The sequence below is a fragment of the Solanum dulcamara genome, chromosome 4, assembly GCF_947179165.1.
Source record: "Solanum dulcamara chromosome 4, daSolDulc1.2, whole genome shotgun sequence".
NCBI lineage: Eukaryota > Viridiplantae > Streptophyta > Magnoliopsida > Solanales > Solanaceae > Solanum > Solanum dulcamara.
In genome coordinates this window covers 65,068,878-65,084,890 of record NC_077240.1, presented here as the reverse complement: position 1 = coordinate 65,084,890, position 16,013 = coordinate 65,068,878, and the positions used below count along the sequence as shown (strand labels likewise).

General features: G+C 33.6%; 1 long non-coding RNA gene across 1 annotated transcript; it reads right to left on the bottom strand.

Moving 5' to 3' along the window:
• Nucleotides 1-1,741: 1,741 nt before the first annotated feature.
• Nucleotides 1,742-6,658, bottom strand: LOC129885044 (uncharacterized). The gene is made up of 5 exons (XR_008766035.1): nucleotides 5,788-6,658; nucleotides 5,326-5,673; nucleotides 5,088-5,203; nucleotides 2,193-2,302; nucleotides 1,742-2,054 (listed from the first exon to the last, which is right to left on the bottom strand). It is a non-coding gene; the product is annotated as an uncharacterized LOC129885044 (long non-coding RNA).
• Nucleotides 6,659-16,013: the final 9,355 nt, after the last annotated feature.

Genomic DNA, 16,013 nt, shown 5'->3' with positions numbered 1-16,013 from the left:
CTTTCTCCATATAATAGAAATAAATTATTCCCTCACCCACCAAACAATCACGATTGTAGGCACAAAATATAGTAACTAATATCACTTCCTAAACAATCCTTTAGAAGAAACAAAAAGGTAAGATGATCATGAAAAATACCAGAACACTACATATATATCAAAGAAGTTGAAAAGGCTTAGGATGGTTGAAAGTTGTTAATTGGAGCTCTTATGAGTGCATTGTATTAATATTCTTCCGATATAAAAGCTCCTAATTAAGACGTGTAAACAAATGTGAAATTTGGGGGAAAATTGGAATTGACACTTGATTATAAAAAAGAAGGAAAATACTGCATCATTAGGGCTTTAATTATCACAATTATGTAAAAGGTTGTAACTATTTTATCATGTTAGTAATGACAACATTTGATTTTTTTGGGAGGTCTTAAAGGTTATAAAAAAGAGGGAACACAATAACTACTCCCTCCATCTATCTTCACTTGTCCGATGTACTAAAAATAGTTGTTCAACATTACTTGTTCGGTTTGGAATACCAAGGGATAATGTATCATTTTGTGTCTATTTTACCGTTGCTATTAAATACTATTCATTTTTTAATATTTAGATAACTTATAATTAATATGTTATCTAAATATTAATATGTTAGATATTAATATGTTAGATATAATTTACCGTTGCTATTAAATATAATTAATATATTATCTAATTAATATGTTATCTAAATATATATCAAAGAAGTTGAAAAGGCTTAGGATGGTTGAAAGTTGTTAATTGGAGCTCTTATGAGTGCATTGTATTAATATTCTTCCGATAAAAAAGCTCCTAATTAAGAGGTGTAAAAAAATGTGAAATTTGGGGGAAAATTGGAATTGACACTTGATTATAAAAAAGAAGGAAAATACTGCATCATTAGAGCTTTAATTATCACAATTATGTAAAAGGTTGTAACTATTTCATCATGTTAGTAATGACAACATTTGATTTTTTTGGGGAGGTCTTAAAGGTTATTAAAGAGAGGGAACACAATAACTATTCCCTCCGTCCATCTTTACTTGTCCGATGTACTAAAAATAGTTGTTCAACATTATTTGTCCAGTTTGAAAAACCAAGGGATAATCTACCATTTTGTGTCTAATTTACCGTTGCTATTAAATACTATTTATTTTTTAATATTTAGATAAATTATAATTAATATGGGTGATATAGTAAAATTATCTCTCTATTTATTGTTTCTTAAAGAGTGTGCCAAATTAAACAAGCAAAGATGGACGGATGGAGTATTAAATAGTAGTTAATATTGAGAAGTCAAGATGACAAGAAACAATGCTCTGACTTTACTTTCCATATCTTGTTGCTCTATACATAAAAAGATACACCCTCCATTTCTAAATAAGTAAATTATTGAGGCAATGCATGATGAAATATCTTTCATTGTTCAAGAAGCTTCTAAGTAGCTTTTGAAAAAGATGGACAAAACACAAGAGTTTATGTTGACTCAAGTTCAACAATTTTTGGATCAAACACATTTGGGCTTCTGAACTTTACACATTATTGGGCTCATATTAAACTTGGTCCAAACTTGGGCCTCCAGTACGCACAAACTGAATTACTTTCTCTTCAGCCCAATAATGTAACACATAGTATAATTAGCATACACTACATATAATATAAAATGAAACTTGAATGAGACAAAGTTAGTTAGGATAATTTGTAGATTTATTTTTATTTATTTAGACTCCTTGTACAGTATAGAATTTACATTTCTAGTTCCTAGTTTAGTAGTATAAATAAATACAATAATGTATACAAAAATTTACAGAAATATACAAGAAAAAATTTCCAATCGAGTTTGTTTAGTTTCTCTCATTTTTTCCTTCATGGTATCAAAGCAACTCTAAAATATAGATCTTTTCTTTATTTTTTTTCTCTCTTTTAAACTTTAAAAATGGGAGAAAACTCTTCATATAGTCAGATCTCGAGTGGATCTACTAAGAAAACAACATCTGATGTTGTTTCTCCCAATCACCCCTATTATTTGAACCCATCAGATTCACCTGGAATGAATTTGTTGAATGTTAGTTTTGATGGATCAAGTTATGGCAACTAGAAAAAGGGAATGTTGATTTCACTATCAGCCAAAAATAAATTGTGTTTTATAAATGAAAAATCTGAAATTCCAGATGTAAACTCACCCCTTTTTGACCAGTGGAGAAGATGCAATGATATGGTCATTGCATGATTGTTGAACTCTTTGACGAAAGATATTTCAGAAAGTTTATTATATTCACAAACAACTTCAGATCTGTGGAATGAATTGGAGGAGAGATATGGTCAGACAGATGGTACAAAGTTATTTCAAATACTGAGGGACTTAAACAACATTGCACAAGAAACAAGTGATGTTGCAAACTATTTCAACAAATTAAAAAAGCTATGGGATCAATAGAGAGTTCTCAACACTTTTATGATCTGTACCTGTGATTGCAAGTGTGGAGCAAAAGAACATAATCACAAAATGAATGAGGACATCAAACTCATGCAATTTCTCATAGGTTTGAATGAAGCAAATCAACAATTAGGGAAAATACTAATGATGAAACCACTGCCCAACACAAGTCAGGCTTACTCAATCTTGCTAAATCAAGAATCACAAAGGGAGGTGCATTTCGGGAACTTCTCTACACCTAAATCATCTTCTTTTAGTGTCAACAAATGAAATGATCCCAGGAATTTTAATTCTAAGAAGGAGAACCCACAACCCTTTTACCAACAGTCCTCTAATCCCAGAAATTTTTAGAATACAAATTCTGGTAACAACTTGTTCTGCACCTATTGTAAGAAGACAAATCATACTAGACAAGGCTGCTACATATTAATAGGGTACCCCCCAGATTTCAAGTTTACAAACAAGCAAAATAGGCCTTTCAATAATGTTAGAGCAAATGCAGCAATTGCGGTTAAGGACATGAGTTCACGACCTATTCCTACTTTACAAGAAAGAAATCTCAATATCAGTGATGTTCAGGGAGCTAGAATGAATGGGCATAAGAAACCTACTGGTTTTAATATTCAGGATTTTTCTAAGGAGCAATGTGAACAACTCATTCATATCTTCAGATCAGTACAGAATGGAGCTGGTACAGAGGAACAACATAGTGCAAATATGACTGGTATTTCTGTTATTTTTATAGCTCACACTTCCTTTCTCATAAAATTCCAATCAATCCCCTAGATAATAGATATAGGGGCCTCACATCACATGAGTTTTGACAAAATATTTTTTCACAATTTCAAATCACTACCTAGTCTTATTTCTATCACTTTACCAAATTCTTACAAGGTCACAGTCAAATATGTTGGAGATATTAGTCTAACAGAACATATTTCCTTATTTAATGTTTTCTATGTGCCTTCTTTTAAGCATAATATGTTCTCTGTTAGTTAGTTTGTGCAGGAAACGAAATTAGAAATTCTTTTCACTAAAATGGGGTGTTTCATACAGGGCCATATAATGAAGAGGAGATAGATTTTGGGTGAAGCTATTGGATGTCTATATTTACTGAAGAATGACACATTTACATCTACATCCACTCTTTTCAAACCCCCAATCTCTTTAAATAGCAAATCTAGTTCATTTTCTGCCAATAGTCCTGCAGCTTCTAGTGTTGAGTCTTTGCCTTGCTTACCAAGTACTATTTTAAATGAATGTACTCCTATTTCCATTAATGAAATGAGTTTCAGTTCTGCAAACGCTTCCTCTAACAAACTTTGGCATTTCAGATTAGGTCATTTACCTTATGCTTCATTGAAAAATATGCATGGTATAAATTTGCAACAGTCCAAGTACCATGATTTTCCCTGTGATGTATGTCCTATGGCTAGAGAATCCAAGCTACCATTTCTTACCAGTAGCATTACTTCACATGACTCTTTTGACATGATTCATATAAACAAATGGGGACCCTACAAAACTCCAACTTATAAAAGGGAGAAATACTTTCTTACTATTGTTGATGATTTCTCTAGAACAACTTGGACTTATCTCATGTATACAAAATCAAATGCTTTCCGAATTTTGAAATTCTTTTTAGCTTATTTTGAGAGACAATTTGGAAAGAAAATTAAGGTTGTGAGATCAAACAATGCTTATGAATTGGGGTCAGGGACTTTGCCTACATAATATTTTTCTTCTCAAGGTATTGTGCACCAAACATCCTGTGTTGCTAGCCCACAACAAAATGGAATAGCTGAGAGGAAACACAGGCACCTTCTAGAGATATGTAGGGCACTTATGTATCAATCTCATTTAAAATAAGCTACTGGGGGAAGCCCTGTTAACAGCCACACACATTATTAACATTCTCCCTTCTACTGTTCTTAATCATCTCACACCATATGAGAAACTCTTCCACAAGCCCCCAGTTACACACATTTAAAGACTTTCGGTTGCCTAGTTTTTGTGTCAACATTGTCTGTAAATAGAGATAAACTATCTCCAAGGGCTATCCCTGGAGTATTTCTAGGTTACCCTTTTGGAAAAAAAGGGTATAAAGTGCTCAATCTTATTACCAAACAAGTCATTATTAGTAGAGATGTAAAGTTTTATAAATACATCTTTCCTTTTGCCCACACTGTGCCTATGTCACAACTCTTTCCTGGTTCTTTTAAGTCTAAGGTTTCCATTCCACCTGATCCTACTATCTATTCTCCTGATTCATCTACTGATTTTTCTAATTCATCTCAGCCACCTGATGCTCCCAGAAAATTCTTCCCCTCTACTAGTTTCTAGTCCCTCTCATTCTTTAGCCCAATCTCCTGATACTTCACTATATCTTTCTCCTTCTACCTCACCACGTACTCCTGCTCCTACAGTGGATGTGTCATCTACAGTACAAGACTTATGCAAAACAACCAGAAAATCTATTTTTCCCTCTCATTTGTCTGATTTTATATGTGATAATGCTTTTTCGGTCATTTCCCCTAATCCATCTACTTTACCCCTGCATTATTTTTCCTTTGCACTTTTAAGCACATAAAACCAACAAATTTTACATTACATTGAGAATATCACAGAACCAGTGACATACCAATAAGCCATATGCCATCCGGGTTGGAAACTTGCCATGGATGATGAAATTCGAGCTCTCATCTCTAATTCTACATGGGAAGAGGTACTTCTTCCCCCAGGTAAGAAACATTTACCCTGTAAATGGGTATACAAGGTAAAATTGAAGTCAAATAGTGAATTGGAATGATTGAAAGCTCGTTTAGTTGTACGAGGTGATATATAATGAGAAGGGGTCGATTATACAGAAACTTACTCACCTGTTGTTAAGATGACCACAATTCGGTACATACTTGCAGTTGCAGTCAGAAAATCCTGGCCACTTTTTCAACTGGACGTGAACAATGCCTTTTTACACGGCGATTTAGATGAAGAAGTATTCATGCGCTACCCTCCTAGCATGACACCACCTTCTCCCTCACATGTGGTCCATTTATAGAAATTCCTATACGAGCTCAAACAGGCATCACGCTAGTGGTATGCAAGGTTATCTTCAGCCTTGGGATCTTGGGGTTTCATTTCGTCTTTGAATGACTATTCCCTTTTTTACAATTCTTCTGGGAATCTTGTTACCATCGTCATAGTATATGTTGATGATATACTCCTGACTGGGAACAATCAAAAAGAAATCATTCAGCTTAAGGTTTTTCTCAACAATGAATTCAAAATCAAAGATTTAGGTGTTGCCAGTTATTTTCTTGGTATGGAATTGTTGCACTTACCAGATAGATTGCTTGTAACTCAACGAAAATTCGCCATGGATCTTCTTTTGGAATATCCCAGTCTCCCTTCCCACCCTATTTCCACTCCCATGGACCCTACCCTAAAACTAACCATAACTTTCGGTGACCCACTACCAAACCCCACTGTCTACCATCGTCTGTTGGATCAACTCAACTTCCTCATGCACACTCGTCCGGATCTTGCTTTTTTAGTCCAGACTCTCAGCCAATATATGCAACACCCTCACACTGGTCATCTTCAGGCAGCATTCCATACCCTTCGCTATCTCCGTAAAGATCCAAGCTTGGGCCTTTTTATGAATTCTTCTCCTTCTCTTCAAGTCCTTAGGTTCTGTGATGATGATTGGGCCTCGTGCTCTGACACTCGACACTCCATCAGCGGCTTCTATATCAGTCTCAGTGACTCACCAGTGGAATAGAAATCTAAGAAACAACCAGTCATTTCTCTTTCCTCAACAGAATCTAAATACCGCTCTATATGTTATTTAGTAGCCAAGATCTCTTGGATCATTCGTCTTCTCTCAGATCTCACTGTCTCTCCTTTTCTTCCTCTTCCCCTACACTGCGACAACAGATCCGCCATACATATTGCAAAAAACCCCGTCTTTCACAAATGAACCAAGCACATTGAGCTTGATTGTCACTTCATTCATGAAAACTCTTTGGTGGCCTTATCTCTCTTACCTTTTTACCTTCCTCTTCCCAAATATCAGATCTGTTCACCAAGTTTCTCACTGGTCCCCTTCATCGTTAATTTCTTGTCAAGTTGGGTATCCGATCATCGGACATCAACTTGAGGGAGGCTGATGAAATATCTTTCAAGAAGCTTCTAAGTAGCTTTTGAAAAAGATGGACAAAACATAAGAGTTTATTTTGACTCAAGTTCAACAATTTTTGGACCAAACATATTTGGGCATCTAAACATTACACATTATTGGGCTCATATTAAACTTGGTCCAAAATTGGGCCTCCGGTACACACAAACTAAATTACTTTCTCTTATAATTAGTATACACTCTACATATAATATAAAATAGCACTTGAATGAGACAAAGTTAGTTAGGATAATTTACAGATTTATTTTTATTTATTTACATTCCTTGTACAGTATAAAATTTACATTTCTAGTTTCTAGTTTAGTAGTATAAATAAATACAACAATGTATACAATAGTTTACAGAAATATACAAGAAAAAATTTTCAATCGAGTTTGTTTAGTTTCTCTCATTTTTTTCCTTCATGGTTCAGAGAAGCTCTAAAATATAGATTTCTTTTTTTCTCTCTTTCCAACATAAAAAATGGGAGAAAACTCTTCATCCAGTTAGATCTCGAGTGGATCTGTTGGGAAAACAATATCTGATGTTGTTCCTCCCAATCACCCCTATTATTTGAACCCATCAGATTCACCCAGAATGAATTTGTTGAATGTGAGTTTTGATGGATCAAGTTATGAAAACTGGAAAAGAGGAATGTTGATTTCACTATCAGCCAAAAACAAATTGTGTTTTATAAATGAAAAATCTGAAATTTCAGATGTAAACTCACCCCTTTTTGACCAGCGGAGAAGATGCAATGACATGGTCATTGCATGGTTGTTGAACTCTTTGATGAAAGATATTTTAGAAAGTTCATTATATTCACAGACAACTTCAGATCTGTGGAATGAATTGGAGGAGAGATATGGTCAGACAGATGGTTCAAAATTATTTCAAATACAGAGGGAATTAAACAACATTGCACAAGGAACAAGTGATGTTGCAAACTATTTCAACAAATTTAAAAAGCTATGGGACCAACAGAGAGTTCTCAACACTTTTATGAACTGTACCTGTGATTGCAAGTGTTGAGCAAAAGAACATAATCATAAAATGAATGAGGACATCAAACTCATGCAATTTCTCATGGGTTTGAATGAAGCATATTCAACAATTAGGGCAAATATACTAATGATGAAACCACTGCCCAACAAAAGTCAGGCTTACTCAATCTTGCTAAATCAAGAATCACAAAGGAAGGTGCATTTCAGGAACTTCTCTACACCTGAATCATCTACTTTTAGTGTCAACAAATGGAATGATCCTAGGAATTTTAATTCTAAGAAGGAGAATCCACAACCCTTTTACCAACAGTCCTCTAATCCCAGAAATTTTCAGAATACAAGTTCTGGTACCAACTTATTCTGCACCTATTATAAGAAGACAAATCATACTAGACAAGGCTGCTACAGATTAATAGTGTACCCCCCAGATTTCAAGTTTACAAACAAGCAAAATAGGCCTTTCAACAATGCTAGAGCAAATGCAGCAATTGCCATTAAGGATATGAGTTTAGGATTTATTCCTACTTTACAAGAAAGAAATGTCATTATCAGTGATGTTCAGGGAGCTAGAATGAATGGGCACAAGAAATCTACTGTTTTAATATTCAGGATTTTTCTAAGAAGCAATGTGAAAACTCATTCATATGTTCAGATCAATACAGAATGGAGCTGGTACAGAGAAACAACACAATGCAAATATGGTTGGTATTTCTGTTTTTTTTATAGCCTACACTTCCTTTCTCATAAAATTCTCAAACTATTCTTTAAACATAAGTAATTCAAAATAAAATTATAAATATGAACAATAAACTCTCTTGAAATTATCATCTAAGAAATGTGAATGAGGGGCAAAAACAAAATAAATTTCCAACAAATCTCTTAAACTTTGAAAAATTCTCTTATTTTGAACTATAAAAAACAATCTTAATAATTCACTTATGTTGAAATGGAGGGAGTATTCAATAGCGTATAAATTCAATTAAATGTGTTGGAGCATGACATTTTAATATTAAAGTGTATTATTTTAGTGGATATAAAGTGACAAGAATGTGGTCAATTATATTTTGTGTAACTCATGTAATCACTAAGTCATGTTCTACCTCATTATGCCTTGTAATTTATGTAACCTCCAAGGCATAACTCCTCCATTCATTTACCTACATTATTGTCCATTTTATTCTTATTCAAGACAAAGAAGATTTTTTCACCTATAAATAGTGGTGTTTCCTCCTTTGAAAAGTGAATGCAAGAAAAAATGAGGTGTACTAAAATATTGTAGTGAGTAGTGAAGTCAGAGTAGTGAAAGAGAGAGTTGAGAAAAAGAAAAGTATTCTAAGTCTTCAACTATATTTATTATATAAAAGAGAGTATTTATATGTTGATGGAAGGTGTTCTTTTTGTGGAGTTTTATGAAAGTGCAGGTGGAGGGGAGGGGAGGGATAAAGAGCAAGAAGGAAATCTAATGTAGAATGTTTTATACTAGTTGGACCCATTGTGGATCATAGTCCAGTCCCCTTGGGTTTCAAGGGTGTTCTACTAAAGCTTGTGAATGGTTACAAATGGAACAAAAGTAGATCCTAGATCTACACTCAATTCTTTTGTTGATCACTCTTCTTTTTTTCAATTCTTTTTCTTTTTACAATGCCTCACCACTTATTATTCTCTCCTCTCTTTTTGATCACATAGAAATTCACAAGGAATCACAATACTTGATAAATTAGAACAGAGATACTATGAGTGTATTCGATATTGTCATTTTTTCAGCCATAGACCTGGTCCATTTATACTTTGTAGAGGCCAAATGCAACCCAAAGGAGGTTATCCTTGGAAGGGAAGTTGAACTCTTCTTTCCAAGAATAATGGCAAAGTATTGAAGACTTTGCAGATCTTTTTAGCCGTTGGGGTTGATTTCCTTTTTTTGAATGATTTGATTGAGAACTGATTTTCCTTCCTAAACCAAGGTTCTGATTTCCCCTTAATTCAGTTGCATTCCGACGCTTTAAGGATGATATCAATTCATTTGATATCATTGCCTTTTTTGTGGAGTACTAAGATTTTTGCCTTGTTTGGGGATCCCTCTTGATTGGATTGCTTTCCTTCTTCTGCTGATACTTGCCTTTAGATCTTCCTCAAATTTAGGTTTGTTTATTCTTCTTTTCTTTTTGTGGTACCTACATATTATCATCAAAATTTAGCTTCAACAATCTCTTCCTTTTAGATGATGACAGTAAATAAGTAGTTGACTTCCCTTTATGATTAGTACTCCCCCTAACTGTGTCATTTCTACAGCTGATTAGTTGAGACCAGTCAACTCCACTTGAATTTTATACCTTTCTATATTTCTCCCCCTTTGACATCAGTAAAAAGGAAAGAACAGGAAGTATAGACCATACAACAATAAAAGAAGCACAAACTAATAACGAGTAAGCAAATAAGTGGTCTTAGGCCCAATTTATAGTCCAAAACAAAATGTGGTTTAAACAGGAAAAGAGTAGCAAAAACATAAGAGAGTTGATCAGTGGGCTTATGCCCAATTTACAGTCTAAAAAGATTTAAAAAGAACTAATGTTGATTTCAAAGGAAATAAGTTAGAGTAGTGACAGTCGCAATTTTGAGGGACTCAAATTAAGCAAAGATAGAAGCACCAACTCCTTTAGTGCACGCATGAACACGATTTACAATCGTGATAGCTTTCTTGATGATGTGATCCAGTTTCAGGGGAATTTTGGCTACATTAGCTCTAGTCTCTTTAGTGACTTCTTTCAGCTTATCTAACTAAAGTGAGAAGAGAGAAGAAGATCCTGTAGAGATTCAAACTAACCATCCATCTAATTTAGCTTTGCCAAAATATCCTCTAACAGCTTATTATCAAGCATAGTTGGAGGAATGGGCTGAGAAGAGGAGGGAATGTCAGAAGGTTTGGCTTTAGATGAAAAGGGGGCATAATTTTCCTCACCTGAATCAGACTTAAGAAGCCAAGAGTCACTAGATTTGACGTATCCCATGCAACCAAAAGCATGATACGATGTTTGAAGAGAAGGCAGTACGTAACAAGAGTGTCTCTAGTGGTGAGAGTAGAGTGAGAGCTAGCTCGAGGAAGGGGAATAGTTGTAGTTATGTGAGCGACTACTCTATTACAAAAGACAAGTCTTTAGGACCTAATTGAGAAGGAATATTAACAAAGGATTCAAGGGTGATAGCCTTTTTTTCTTCCTCAAAAGAGATGCCAAGATCAGGCTGCCATGAACATTTAGAAGGAGCATAAATACCAGAGCACGAGATTTCAAAGATTGCATCAAAAATATCACAATCAAGAAAAATTATTTTACCAAGAATAAGGGTTTCCAACTCTCCGGGCTTAGATGACCTGAGATTAGAGTAAAAGAGATGGACAAGAGGTTCATAAAAGGTATTGGGTGTGGAAGAGAAGATGTTTGCCCACCTTTGATATTCAAAGAGTTCTTTGATGGGACAGTTTTAAGAAACCAAGAGATTTGAATCGACAATATGGACATGAACAATGGTCTTAGATTTCAAAGAATGAAATAAATCTTCATGAAAGAGCCCCAAAAGTCAATTTTAACACCCAAGGAACTATCAATATCAAGAGAGGGATGCTTGGGAGGAAGAGATGATTCAAAGGAACAAGAGAGGGATTGATATTCAGACCTATCGGAGTCAACTGGAACAAGGAAGAAACAACATTGTTTCCTTTGTTACGGGTACTTTCGCGAGAGGGAATGAGAGGAGACTTAGAAGTTTTTGCCATTTTAGAAGATGTTTGAAGAAAAACAAGTGATATGAAGAGTTTTAAATAAAAAAATTGGAAGAGGAAGAGTAAGAATAGGACAGGAGTAGATAGTTCTCGAAGAAAGGACGCAACTGATTGACAGATAAAGACAAGGAGTAGAAGTGACAGTAATAATTACCTTGTGAAGAGAACGATGGAGGTAATAAATAAACTGTAGAGATAAATATGGAAACACAATCAAGGTAAATAAATTAACACAAATTATCAATGATTCCTAAAGATTTTAGGAGAAAACAGAATCTCTATTCAAGAAGAGGTTTTATAAAAATATCAGCTAATTGACAATTAGTACTAACAAAGAAAATTTCAACATCACCTTTTAAGATATGATCTATGATAAAATGATTCTTGATAGCAATATGTTTAGCTCGAGAAATTTGCACATGATTTTTAGAAAGACAAATAGCACTATCATAGAAACTTTGAGCAGGTTTGCAAGATATTATCTTAGTTTACTAACTGATGAATCATCCATAACATTTGAGTGCAGCACAAACCAATTGCAATATATTCTGTGGTAGAAATTTAGACACAATTTTACTTTTTACTATTCCATGAAACTAAGGAGTTTCCAAGAAATTGACAAGTACCACTTGTACTTTTCCTATTAATTTTGTCAACTGCAAAAACAACATCTGAAAAACTTTTAAGATAAAAATTAGTAGATTTAGCATACCAAAGGCCAAGAGAAGTAGTACCTACAAGATATGTAATAATTCTTTTAACATCGGTTAAATGAGACTCTTTATGAGCTGACTGAAATCGAGCACATTTGCAAATACTAAACATTATAGCTGGTTAACTAGCAGTTAAGTACAAAAGAGATCCAATCATATCTCGATATTTGGTTTCATCAATAGGTTTACCTTCATTTTCCAGGTCCAAAAACATGGAGGACTCATGGGATTCCCTAAGCTTTGGCATTCCTCATTCCAAACTTGTGGATGAGTTCCTTTATGTACTTATTTTGACTAATGAAGATTCCCTTCTTATATTGATGAATTTGTAGACCCAAAAAGAAGGTTAACTCATCCATCAAGCTCATTTCGAATTCTCTTTGCATTAACTTTGAAAAATCCTTGCACAATGAAGTATTAGTACTTCCAAAAATAATATCGTCTACATAAATTTGAATAATAAGATTTCCAAGAGAATAATGTTTGATAAAGAGAGTGGTATCAATTTTGACTCTGGAAAAATCATGAGAAATTAAAAAAGAGCTCAATCATTCATACCAAGCCCTAGGAGCTTATTTGAGACCCTAAAGAACTTTAGAGAACTTAAAGACATGATATGAAAAATCAGGATTTTCAAAACCTGGAGGTTGTTTAACAAAAACTTCTTCAATAGAAAAGTACTTTTAACATCTATTTGAAATAATTTAAAACCTTTCAAAGTAGCATAAGAAAGAAGTATATCAATTGACTCCAACCTTGCAGGAGCAAAAGTTTCATCATAGTCAACTCCTTCTTGTTGAGAATAACCTTGAGCTACTAACCTACCTTTGTTTCACACAACTTCACCTGCTTCATTCAGTTTATTTCTAAAAATTCACTTTTTACCAACAATAGGTTTTGGAACTACTGTCCAAACTTTATTTTTCTCGAATTGATCTAATTGTTCTTGCATAGCCCTTTATCAGTGATTGTCTTTTAATTCTTCATCAACTTTCTTTGGTTCCGATTGAGATATGAGAGCAATATTTGCATTTCTTTTTGCTAGAGTCTCTTTTCTTCATTCCTTCACTTGGATATCCAATAATGAACTTCTTTGGATAATCAGGTTCACCTTTCTATTCACGTGCAATACCTTCAACTGTAAATTGGTTTCCTTGACTATTAGTCAGTTGTTTAGAACAATTGACTTCCTTGGATGTCACAACATCACTTTGAGAGTTTTGTCCTTAATCATCATTTGTACTTATATTTTTATCAGAAATTTGGTTAGAATCATAAAAAATAAGATGAATATTTTCTTCAATACTTGAGGATCTTTTATTAAACACTATATAAGATCTACTAGAGTAACCCAGAAAAATACCTTTATATCTTCGTGGATCAAACTTACCAAGGTTGTCTTTCCCATTATTGTGAACAAAGCATTTACACCCAAAAGGATGAAAGTAATTGATATTAGATTTCTTACCATTTAAGAGTTCATATGGAGTCTTTTTCAGAATGGGTTTGATCAGAAAACGATTGAGAATGTAACAAGCTCTACTTATTGTCTCTGGCCAAAATTGATGAAGAACTGAGTGTTCACAAATCATTGTTCTTTCCATATCTTTAAGACTTCTTTTTTTTTCTTTCAACCTCTCCATGTTTTTGTGGAGATCTTGGAGATGAGAAATTGTGTGAATAGCCTTGTTCGTTGTAGTATTTTTTAAATAGTTTATTTTTAAATTCTCTTCCATAATCACTTTTGATTGATGTAATACAGTAGCCTTTATCTCTTTGAACTTTGTCACAAAAAATATCAATTTTTCTCAAAGTATCATCTTTGTTAGATAAAAACATAACCCAAGCAAAATGAGAAAAATCATAAACAATTACGAACGCATAACTTTTACCTCCTATATTTGTAGTTCTGCTTGGTCCAAAAAGGTCCATGTGAAATAGTTGAAGGGGTTTTCCTGTGGATACATCTTTAGCAACAAAAGAATTTCGAGTTTTCTTACCCATTTGGCATACATCATAGATGTGATCCTTGGTTTAATCTAGTTTAGGAAGTCCCAAAACAAGTTCATGTTAGCAAGTTTTTTATTCAATCACATGCTAGCATTGTGAAATTGTGATTTTTGCATCTTTGAGAAATACTCTAAAAAAGAGTATTACAGGCGCATATATTAGTTTTGAAATAAATCACATGTTATTGTTTGGCTATAATATGATGACTTTTGTCTCTAACATATTATTAAAAAAATGGTTAGAAAAAACGTTGAGTAGCCATATTGACATGAAATATTTGGTTGAGAAAATTTCATTCTTTGAATGAAAAGTACTATAAAACATGTGATAAAATTTTCCTTGACAAATCACATTATGTTGAAAAAAATTGTGAATAACAAATTTGTTGATTGTATGAGTCTTGCAACTCCTATTGATTTAATTGTGTGAATATGATGGGACAAAGAAAAAAAGAATTTGCTAGCCTAATCAAAGATATGAGCTATAGATGTGACTAATTGCACTTGATATGATAGTGTGTATATAGTATAGAGTGTATACGCAAATCAAGTATATTTACTTGGTACGAAATTTGGTGGCTTGTTTTATGAGAAAAAATATCATGCTATACTTAAAAAAGTTGTTGATGCAGATGAGAAAACTTGGTGCTACTTGTTGAAAATGAGAAAGCAAATTATTACTTGTTAATTCTACCATGAAGGTTGAAGTAATTTTTTTAAACTTCAACTAGTGAAAAAGTGAGTTGATTTTATTATATCAAATACTTTATTTTGATTAATTGTGATAGCATCAATATTATTGGTAGAGTACAAAAATTATTATTATAACGATAAATTCAAATCCACGAGGAGAAAACACAATTTTGTGAGATCATATTGATCAGTGTTATATCATTTACTAATTTGTGTTAAATCTTGCAGATTCATAGAATAAGGCCTAAGCAAGATAAATGGTCCGAAGCATATCGAGGAGGATGAAATTGAAGCTTATAAATTACTAAGTCATACCCAACCTGGGACTAGAGATCTTATAACCAGGTTTAATGGAGAAAATAAATCATATGAAGACTTATTGTGAAATGCACTAACACTAATTTTATTCAATCCATATGATATGAGTGAATTTATAGTGTATTTGTGGAGGTTGAATCTTTGAACTCTTAATGAAAGTATGTATTTCGTATGACTGGGGTGTTAGAATTACAGGAGCACCCTTGAAAAATTTCACCAATGTGAGTGTGAAATTAGGCCACTTTCTATTAGAATGGGCTTGTTGTCAAAAACACAAATAAAAATTGTGGATAGCACAAGGCCGTGATATCCTGGCTATTAAAGCTTATGTCAACACCTTGATTATGGTGTGTAAGCAGTGATACTTTATTTTCCTTAAGCAATCATAGTTCCACTTTCAGAACACTATTTAATCTGGAGTAAAGATTACTACTTTACTAAGTAGAGGTTCGATACAGACCACACCTTCATTTAGCACAATAGTCTCTCTTCAACTAAATTCGAGAAGTACTCTCTTATTTTAATATTAAAATGGGTGGGGAATGTTGAAGCATGACATTTTAATATTAAATTTTATTATTTTAGTGAATATAAACTTAAAAGAATGTGGTAAATTATTTATGGTGTAACTTATATAACCACTAAGTCATATTCTACCTCATTATGCCTTGTAACTCATGTAACTTTCAAGGCATAATTACTCCATTCATTTACCTACATTATTGTTGTAATGACGCTCCATGTAATTTTCCTTATACTACTTCCGTTTCATCGTTCAGAGAGTTCCTATACTCCGAGTCATTTATGACCTACTGGCACTGGTTGCTCGGTCGCCTGGTCATTGGTTTGGATTTTAGGCCTGTTTCCCTATTTTGGAG